We start from the raw sequence: 10,000 nt of genomic DNA on the forward strand, positions 1-10,000 counted from the left end.
AGAGGGGAGAGACAGACAGCGCAGAGAGAGGGAGAGACAGACAGCGCAGAGAGAGGGAGAGACAGACCAGCGCAGAGAGAGAGGAGAGACAGACAGCGCAGAGAGAGGGAGAGACAGACAGCGCAGAGAGAGCCGAGAGAGACAGACAGCGCAGAGAGAGCGAGAGACAGACAGCGCAGAGAGAGGGAGAGACAGACAGCGCAGAGAGAGCGAGAGACAGACAGCGCAGAGAGAGCGAGAGACAGACAGCGCAGAGAGAGGGAGAGACAGACAGCGCAGAGAGAGGGAGAGACAGACAGCGCAGAGAGAGGAGAGACAGACAGCGCAGAGAGAGGGAGAGACAGACAGCGCAGAGAGAGCGAGAGACAGACAGCGCAGAGAGAGCGAGAGACAGACAGCGCAGAGAGAGCGAGAGACAGACAGCGCAGAGAGAGCGAGAGACAGACAGCGCAGAGAGAGCGAGAGACAGACAGCGCCGAGAGAGCGAGAGACAGACAGCGCGAGAGAGCGAGAGACAGCGCGCCGAGAGAGCGAGAGACAGACAGCGCCGAGAGAGCGAGAGACAGACAGCGCCGAGAGAGCGAGAGACAGACAGCGCCGAGAGAGCGAGAGACAGACAGCGCCGAGAGAGGAGAGACAGACAGCGCCGAGAGAGCGAGAGACAGACAGCGCAGAGAGAGCGAGAGACAGACAGCGCCGAGAGAGCGAGAGACAGACAGCGCAGAGAGAGCGAGAGACAGACAGCGCCGAGAGAGCGAGAGACAGACAGCGCCGAGAGAGCGAGAGACAGACAGCGCCGAGAGAGCGAGAGACAGACAGCGCCGAGAGAGCGAGAGACAGACAGCGCCGAGAGAGCGAGAGACAGACAGCGCCGAGAGAGCGAGAGACAGACAGCGCCGAGAGAGCGAGAGACAGACAGCGCCGAGAGAGCGAGAGACAGACAGCGCCGAGAGAGCGAGAGACAGACAGCGCCGAGAGAGCGAGAGACAGCAGCGCAGAGAGAGCGAGAGACAGACAGCGCAGAGAGAGCGAGAGACAGACAGCGCAGAGAGAGCGAGAGACAGACAGCGCAGAGAGAGCGAGAGACAGACAGCGCAGAGAGAGCGAGAGACAGACAGCGCAGAGAGAGCGAGAGACAGACAGCGCAGAGAGAGCGAGAGACAGCAGCGCAGAGAGCGAGAGACAGACAGCGCAGAGAGAGCGAGAGACAGACAGCGCAGAGGAGAGCGAGAGACAGACAGCGCAGAGAGAGCGAGAGACAGACAGCGCAGAGAGAGCGAGAGACAGACAGCGCAGAGAGAGCGAGAGACAGACAGCGCAGAGAGAGCGAGAGACAGACAGCGCAGAGAGAGCGAGAGACAGACAGCGCAGAGAGAGCGAGAGACAGACAGCGCAGAGAGAGAGAGCCGAGAGAGACAGACAGCGCAGAGAGAGCGAGAGACAGACAGCGCAGAGAGAGCGAGAGACAGACAGCGCAGAGAGAGCGAGAGACAGACAGCGCAGAGAGAGCGAGAGACACAGCGCAGAGAGAGCGAGAGACACAGCGCAGAGAGAGCGAGAGACACAGCGCAGAGAGAGCGAGAGACACAGCGCAGAGAGAGCGAGAGACACAGCGCAGAGAGAGCGAGAGACACAGCGCAGAGAGAGCGAGAGACACAGCGCAGAGAGAGAGCGAGACACAGCGCAGAGAGAGAGCGAGAGACACAGCGCAGAGAGAGAGCGAGAGACACAGCGCAGAGAGAGCGAGAGACACAGCGCAGAGAGAGAGAGAGAGACACAGCGCAGAGAGAGAGAGAGAGACACAGCGCAGAGAGAGCGAGAGACACAGCGCAGAGAGAGCGAGAGACACAGCGCAGAGAGAGCGAGAGACACAGCGCAGAGAGAGCGAGAGACACAGCGCAGAGAGAGCGAGAGACACAGCGCAGAGAGAGCGAGAGACACAGCGCAGAGAGAGCGAGAGACACAGCGCAGAGAGAGCGAGAGGACACAGCGCAGAGAGAGAGAGAGACACAGCGCAGAGAGAGCGAGAGACACAGCGCAGAGAGAGCGAGAGACACAGCGCAGAGAGAGCGAGAGACACAGCGCAGAGAGAGCGAGAGACACAGCGCAGAGAGAGCGAGAGACACAGCGCAGAGAGAGAGCGAGACACAGCGCAGAGAGAGAGAGAGAGACACACAGCGCAGAGAGAGAGCGAGAGACACAGCGCAGAGAGAGCGAGAGACACAGCGCAGAGAGAGCGAGAGACACAGCGCAGAGAGAGCGAGAGACACAGCGCAGAGAGAGCGAGACACAGCGCAGAGAGAGAGAGCGAGACACAGCGCAGAGAGAGAGCGAGAGACACAGCGCAGAGAGAGAGAGCGAGAGACACAGCGCAGAGAGAGAGAGAGCGAGAGACACAGCGCAGAGAGAGAGAGAGCGAGAGACAGCGCAGAGAGAGAGAGAGCGAGAGACAGCGCAGAGAGAGAGAGAGAGAGCGAGAGACAGCGCAGAGAGAGAGAGAGCGAGAGACAGCGCAGAGAGAGAGAGAGCGAGAGACAGCGCAGAGAGAGAGAGAGCGAGAGACAGCGCAGAGAGAGAGAGCGAGAGACAGCGCAGAGAGAGAGAGAGCGAGAGACAGCGCAGAGAGAGAGAGAGCGAGAGACAGCGCAGAGAGAGAGAGCGAGAGACAGCGCAGAGAGAGAGAGAGCGAGAGACAGCGCAGAGAGCGAGAGAGCGAGAGACAGCGCAGAGAGCGAGAGAGCGAGAGACAGCGCAGAGAGCGAGAGAGCGAGAGACAGCGCAGAGAGCGAGAGAGCGAGAGACAGCGCAGAGAGAGAGAGAGCGAGAGACAGCGCAGAGAGCGAGAGAGCGAGAGACAGCGCAGAGAGCGAGAGAGCGAGAGACAGCGCAGAGAGCGAGAGAGCGAGAGACAGCGCAGAGAGAGAGAGCGAGAGAAGCGAGAGAGAGGAGAGACAGCGCAGAGAGCGAGAGAGCGAGAGACAGCGCAGAGAGCGAGAGAGCGAGAGACAGCGCAGAGAGAGAGAGAGCGAGACACAGCGCAGAGAGAGAGAGAGCGAGACACAGCGCAGAGAGAGAGAGAGCGAGACACAGCGCAGAGAGAGAGAGAGCGAGACACAGCGCAGAGAGAGAGAGAGCGAGACACAGCGCAGAGAGAGAGAGAGCGAGACACAGCGCAGAGAGAGAGAGAGCGAGACACAGCGCAGAGAGAGAGAGAGCGAGACACAGCGCAGAGAGAGAGAGAGCGAGACACAGCGCAGAGAGAGAGAGAGCGAGACACAGCGCAGAGAGAGAGAGAGCGAGACACAGCGCAGAGAGAGAGAGAGCGAGACACAGCGCAGAGAGAGAGAGAGCGAGACACAGCGCAGAGAGAGAGAGAGCGAGACACAGCGCAAGAGAGAGAGAGCGAGACACAGCGCAGAGAGAGAGAGAGCGAGACACAGCGCAAGAGAGAGAGAGCGAGACACAGCGCAGAGAGAGAGAGACGAGACACAGCGCAGAGAGAGAGAGAGCGAGACACAGCGCAGAGAGAGAGAGCGAGACACAGCGCAGAGAGAGAGAGCGAGACACAGCGCAGAGAGAGAGAGCGAGACACAGCGCAGAGAGAGAGAGCGAGACACAGCGCAGAGAGAGAGAGAGAGTGACACAGCGCAGAGAGAGAGAGAGAGAGTGACACAGCGCAGAGAGAGACACAGCGCAGAGAGAGAGAGACACACAGCGCAGAGAGAGAGAGAGAGAGACACAGCGCAGAGAGAGAGAGAGACACAGCGCAGAGAGAGAGAGAGAGAGAGACACAGCGCAGAGTGAGAGCGAGAGAGTGACACAGCGCAGAGATAGAGAGAGAGAGAGAGACACAGCGCAGAGAGAGAGAGAGAGAGACACAGCGCAGAGAGAGAGAGACACAGCGCAGAGAGAGAGAGAGACACAGCGCAGAGAGAGAGAGAGAGAGAGAGACACAGCGCAGAGAGAGAGAGAGAGACACAGCGCAGAGAGAGAGACACAGCGCAGAGAGAGAGAGAGAGACACAGCGCAGAGAGAGAGAGAGACACAGCGCAGAGAGAGAGAGAGACACAGCGCAGAGAGAGAGAGAGACACAGCGCAGAGAGAGAGAGAGACACAGCGCAGAGAGAGAGAGAGACACAGCGCAGAGAGAGAGAGAGAGACACAGCGCAGAGAGAGAGAGAGACACAGCGCAGAGAGAGAGAGAGACACAGCGCAGAGAGAGAGAGAGACACAGCGCAGAGAGAGAGAGAGACACAGCGCAGAGAGAGAGAGAGACACAGCGCAGAGAGAGAGAGAGACACAGCGCAGAGAGAGAGAGAGACACAGCGCAGAGAGAGAGAGAGACACAGCGCAGAGAGAGAGAGAGACACAGCGCAGAGAGAGAGAGACACACAGCGCAGAGAGAGAGAGAGACACAGCGCAGAGAGAGAGAGAGACACAGCGCAGAGAGAGAGAGAGACACAGCGCAGAGAGAGAGAGAGACACAGCGCAGAGAGAGAGAGAGACACAGCGCAGAGAGAGAGAGAGAGACACAGCGCAGAGAGAGAGAGAGACACAGCGCAGAGAGAGAGAGAGACACAGCGCAGAGAGAGAGAGAGACACAGCGCAGAGAGAGAGAGAGAGACACAGCGCAGAGAGAGAGAGAGAGACACAGCGCAGAGAGAGAGAGAGAGACACAGCGCAGAGAGGGAGAGAGAGACACAGCGCAGAGAGGGAGAGAGAGACACAGCGCAGAGAGGGAGAGAGAGACACAGCGCAGAGAGGGAGAGAGACACAGCGCAGAGAGGAGAGAGAGACACAGCGCAGAGAGGGAGAGAGGACACAGCGCAGAGAGGGAGAGAGACACAGCGCAGAGAGAGAGAGAGAGAGAGAGACACAGCGCAGAGAGAGAGAGAGAGAGACACAGCGCAGAGAGAGAGAGAGACACAGCGCAGAGAGAGGGAGCGAGACACAGCGCAGAGAGGGAGCGAGACACAGCGCAGAGAGGGAGCGAGACACAGCGCAGAGAGGGAGCGAGACACAGCGCAGAGAGGGAGCGAGACACAGCGCAGAGAGGGAGCGGACACAGCGCAGAGAGGGAGCGAGACAAGCGCAGAGAGGGAGCGAGACACAGCGCAGAGAGGGAGCGAGACACAGCGCAGAGAGGGAGCGAGACACAGCGCAGAGAGGGAGCGAGACACAGCGCAGAGAGGGAGCGAGACACAGCGCAGAGAGGGAGCGAGACACAGCGCAGAGAGGAGCGAGACACAGCGCAGAGGAGGAGCGAGACACAGCGCAGAGAGGGAGCGAGACACAGCGCAGAGAGGGAGCGAGACACAGCGCAGAGAGGAGCGAGACACAGCGCAGAGAGGGAGCGAGACACAGCGCAGAGAGGGAGCGAGACACAGCGCAGAGAGGGAGCGAGACACAGCGCAGAGAGGGAGCGAGACACAGCGCAGAGAGGGAGCGAGACACAGCGCAGAGAGGGAGGCGAGACACAGCGCAGAGAGGGAGCGAGACACAGCGCAGAGAGGGAGCGAGACACAGCGCAGAGAGGGAGCGAGACACAGCGCAGAGAGGGAGCGAGACACAGCGCAGAGAGGGAGCGAGACACAGCGCAGAGAGGGAGCGAGACACAGCGCAGAGAGGGAGCGAGACACAGCGCAGGAGAGGGAGCGAGACACAGCGCAGAGAGAGAGAGAGAGAGAGACACAGCGCAGAGAGAGAGAGAGAGAGAGAGACACAGCGCAGAGAGAGAGAGAGAGAGACACAGCGCAGAGAGAGAGAGGACACAGCGCAGAGAGAGAGAGAGACACAGCGCAGAGAGAGAGCGAGAGACACAGCGCAGAGAGGAGCGAGACACAGCGCAGAGAGGGAGCGAGACACAGCGCAGAGAGGGAGCGAGACACAGCGCAGAGGAGGGAGCGAGACACAGCGCAGAGAGGGAGCGAGACACAGCGCAGAGAGAGAGCGAGCGAGACACAGCGCAGAGAGAGAGCGAGCGAGACACAGCGCAGAGAGAGAGAGCGAGCGAGACACAGCGCAGAGAGAGAGCGAGCGAGACACAGCGCAGAGAGAGAGCGAGCGAGACACAGCGCAGAGAGAGAGCGAGCGAGGACACAGCGCAGAGAGAGAGCGAGCGAGACACAGCGCAGAGAGAGAGCGAGCGAGACACAGCGCAGAGAGAGAGCGAGCGAGACACAGCGCAGAGAGAGAGCGAGCGAGACACAGCGCAGAGAGAGAGCGAGCGAGACACAGCGCAGAGAGAGAGCGAGCGAGACACAGCGCAGAGAGAGAGCGAGCGAGACACAGCGCAGAGAGAGAGCGAGCGAGACACAGCGCAGAGAGAGAGCGAGCGAGACACAGCGCAGAGAGAGAGCGAGCGAGACACAGCGCAGAGAGAGAGCGAGCGAGACACAGCGCAGAGAGAGAGCGAGCGAGACACAGCGCAGAGAGAGAGCGAGCGAGACACAGCGCAGAGAGAGAGCGAGCGAGACACAGCGCAGAGAGAGAGCGAGCGAGACACAGCGCAGAGAGAGAGCGAGCGAGACACAGCGCAGAGAGAGAGCGAGCGAGACACAGCGCAGAGAGAGAGCGAGCGAGACCACAGCGCAGAGAGAGAGCGAGCGAGACACAGCGCAGAGAGAGAGCGAGCGAGACACAGCGCAGAGAGAGAGCGAGCGAGACACAGCGCAGAGAGAGAGCGAGCGAGACACAGCGCAGAGAGAGAGCGAGCGAGACACAGCGCAGAGAGAGAGCGAGCGAGACACAGCGCAGAGAGAGAGCGAGCGAGACACAGCGCAGAGGAGAGCGAGCGAGACACAGCGCAGAGAGAGAGCGAGCGAGACACAGCGCAGAGAGAGAGCGAGCGAGACACAGCGCAGAGAGAGAGCGAGCGAGACACAGCGCAGAGAGAGAGCGAGCGAGACACAGCGCAGAGAGAGAGCGAGCGAGACACAGCGCCAGAGAGAGAGCGAGCGAGACACAGCGCAGAGAGAGAGCGAGCGAGACACAGCGCAGAGAGGAGAGCGAGCGAGACACAGCGCAGAGAGAGCGAGCGAGGACACAGCGCAGAGAGAGAGCGAGCGAGACACAGCGCAGAGAGAGAGCGAGCGAGACACAGCGCAGAGAGAGAGCGAGCGAGACACAGCGCAGAGAGAGAGCGAGCGAGACACAGCGCAGAGAGAGAGCGAGCGAGACACAGCGCAGAGAGAGAGCGAGCGAGACACAGCGCAGAGAGAGAGCGAGCGAGACACAGCGCAGAGAGAGAGCGAGCGAGACACAGCGCAGAGAGAGAGCGAGCGAGACACAGCGCAGAGAGAGAGCGAGCGAGACACAGCGCAGAGAGAGAGCGAGCGAGACACAGCGCAGAGAGAGAGCGAGCGAGACACAGCGCAGAGAGAGAGCGAGCGAGACACAGCGCAGAGAGAGAGCGAGCGAGACACAGCGCAGAGAGAGAGCGAGCGAGACACAGCGCAGAGAGAGAGCGAGCGAGACACAGCGCAGAGAGAGAGCGAGCGAGACACCAGCGCAGAGAGAGAGCGAGCGAGACACAGCGCAGAGAGAGAGCGAGCGAGACACAGCGCAGAGAGAGAGCGAGCGAGACACAGCGCAGAGAGAGAGCGAGCGAGACACAGCGCAGAGAGAGAGCGAGCGAGACACAGCGCAGAGAGAGAGCGAGCGAGACACAGCGCAGAGAGAGAGCGAGCGAGACACAGCGCAGAGAGAGAGCGAGCGAGACACAGCGCAGAGAGAGAGCGAGCGAGACACAGCGCAGAGAGAGAGCGAGCGAGACACAGCGCAGAGAGAGAGCGAGCGAGACACAGCGCAGAGAGAGAGAGAGCGAGACACAGCGCAGAGAGAGAGAGAGCGAGACACAGCGCAGAGAGAGAGAGAGCGAGACACAGCGCAGAGAGAGAGAGAGCGAGACACAGCGCAGAGAGAGAGAGAGCGAGACACAGCGCAGAGAGAGAGAGAGCGAGACACAGCGCAGAGAGAGAGGAGAGCGAGACACAGCGCAGAGAGAGAGAGAGCGAGACACAGCGCAGAGAGAGAGAGAGCGCGCAGAGAGAGAGAGAGCGAGACACAGCGCAGAGAGAGAGAGAGCGAGACACAGCGCAGAGAGAGAGAGAGCGAGACACAGCGCAGAGAGAGAGAGAGCGAGACACAGCGCAGAGAGAGAGAGAGCGAGACACAGCGCAGAGAGAGAGAGAGCGAGACACAGCGCAGAGAGAGAGAGAGCGAGACACAGCGCAGAGAGAGAGAGAGCGAGACACAGCGCAGAGAGAGAGAGAGCGAGACACAGCGCAGAGAGAGAGAGAGCGAGACACAGCGCAGAGAGAGAGAGAGCGAGACACAGCGCAGAGAGAGAGAGAGCGAGACACAGCGCAGAGAGAGAGAGAGCGAGACACAGCGCAGAGAGAGAGAGAGCGAGACACAGCGCAGAGAGAGAGAGAGCGAGACACAGCGCAGAGAGAGAGAGAGCGAGACACAGCGCAGAGAGAGAGAGAGCGAGACACAGCGCAGAGAGAGAGAGAGCGAGACACAGCGCAGAGAGAGAGAGAGCGAGACACAGCGCAGAGAGAGAGAGAGCGAGACACAGCGCAGAGAGAGAGAGAGCGAGACACAGCGCAGAGAGAGAGAGAGCGAGACACAGCGCAGAGAGAGAGAGAGCGAGACACAGCGCAGAGAGAGAGAGAGCGAGACACAGCGCAGAGAGAGAGAGAGCGAGACACAGCGCAGAGAGAGAGAGAGCGAGACACAGCGCAGAGAGAGAGAGAGCGAGACACAGCGCAGAGAGAGAGAGAGCGAGACACAGCGCAGAGAGAGAGAGAGCGAGACACAGCGCAGAGAGAGAGAGAGCGAGACACAGCGCAGAGAGAGAGAGAGCGAGACACAGCGCAGAGAGAGAGAGAGCGAGACACAGCGCAGAGAGAGAGAGAGCGAGACACAGCGCAGAGAGAGAGAGAGCGAGACACAGCGCAGAGAGAGAGACACAGCGCAGAGAGAGAGAGAGACACAGCGCAGAGAGAGAGAGAGAGAGAGAGACACAGCGCAGAGAGAGAGAGAGAGAGAGAGACACAGCGCAGAGAGAGAGAGAGACACAGCGCAGAGAGAGAGAGAGAGACACAGCGCAGAGAGAGAGAGAGAGACACAGCGCAGAGAGAGAGAGAGAGACACAGCGCAGAGAGAGAGAGAGAGACACAGCGCAGAGAGAGAGAGAGAGACACAGCGCAGAGAGAGAGAGAGAGACACAGCGCAGAGAGAGAGAGAGAGACACAGCGCAGAGAGGGAGAGAGACACAGCGCAGAGAGAGAGAGAGACACAGCGCAGAGAGAGAGAGCGAGACACAGCGCAGAGAGAGAGAGCGAGACACAGCGCAGAGAGAGAGAGCGAGACACAGCGCAGAGAGAGAGCGAGAGAGTGACACAGCGCAGAGAGAGAGAGAGAGAGTGACACAGCGCAGAGAGAGACACAGCGCAGAGAGAGACACAGCGCAGAGAGAGAGAGAGAGACACACAGCGCAGAGAGAGAGAGAGAGAGACACAGCGCAGAGAGAGAGACACAGCGCAGAGAGAGAGAGAGACACAGCGCAGAGAGAGAGAGACACAGCGCAGAGAGAGAGCGAGAGAGAGACACAGCGCAGAGAGAGAGCGAGAGAGAGACACAGCGCAGAGAGAGAGAGCGAGAGAGTGACACAGCGCAGAGAGAGAGAGAGAGAGAGTGACACAGCGCAGAGAGAGACACAGCGCAGAGAGAGAGAGAGAGACACACAGCGCAGAGAGAGAGAGACACAGCGCAGAGAGAGAGAGACACAGCGCAGAGAGAGAGAGACACAGCGCAGAGAGAGAGAGACACAGCGCAGAGAGAGAGAGACACAGCGCAGAGAGAGAGAGACACAGCCAGAGAGAGAGAGACACAGCGCAGAGAGAGAGAGACACAGCGCAGAGAGAGAGAGACACAGCGCACAGAGAGAGAGACACAGCGCAGAGAGAGAGACACAGCGCAGAGAGAGAGACAC

The 10,000-nt window shown here is 60.4% G+C and overlaps 2 protein-coding genes across 2 annotated transcripts in view; both read right to left on the reverse strand.

Annotated features, from left to right (window-relative positions):
* LOC140468612 (uncharacterized) overlaps nucleotides 1-10,000 on the reverse strand; it is a 1,157,363-nt gene that overhangs the window by 1,136,389 nt on the left and 10,974 nt on the right. The window lies entirely within an intron of this gene.
* LOC140468686 (T-cell surface glycoprotein CD3 zeta chain-like) overlaps nucleotides 1-10,000 on the reverse strand; it is a 684,153-nt gene that overhangs the window by 407,407 nt on the left and 266,746 nt on the right. The gene's annotated exons all lie outside the window — the stretch shown is intronic.

This window comes from Chiloscyllium punctatum, chromosome 47, assembly GCF_047496795.1.
Source record: "Chiloscyllium punctatum isolate Juve2018m chromosome 47, sChiPun1.3, whole genome shotgun sequence".
Classification (NCBI taxonomy): Eukaryota; Metazoa; Chordata; class Chondrichthyes; order Orectolobiformes; family Hemiscylliidae; genus Chiloscyllium; species Chiloscyllium punctatum.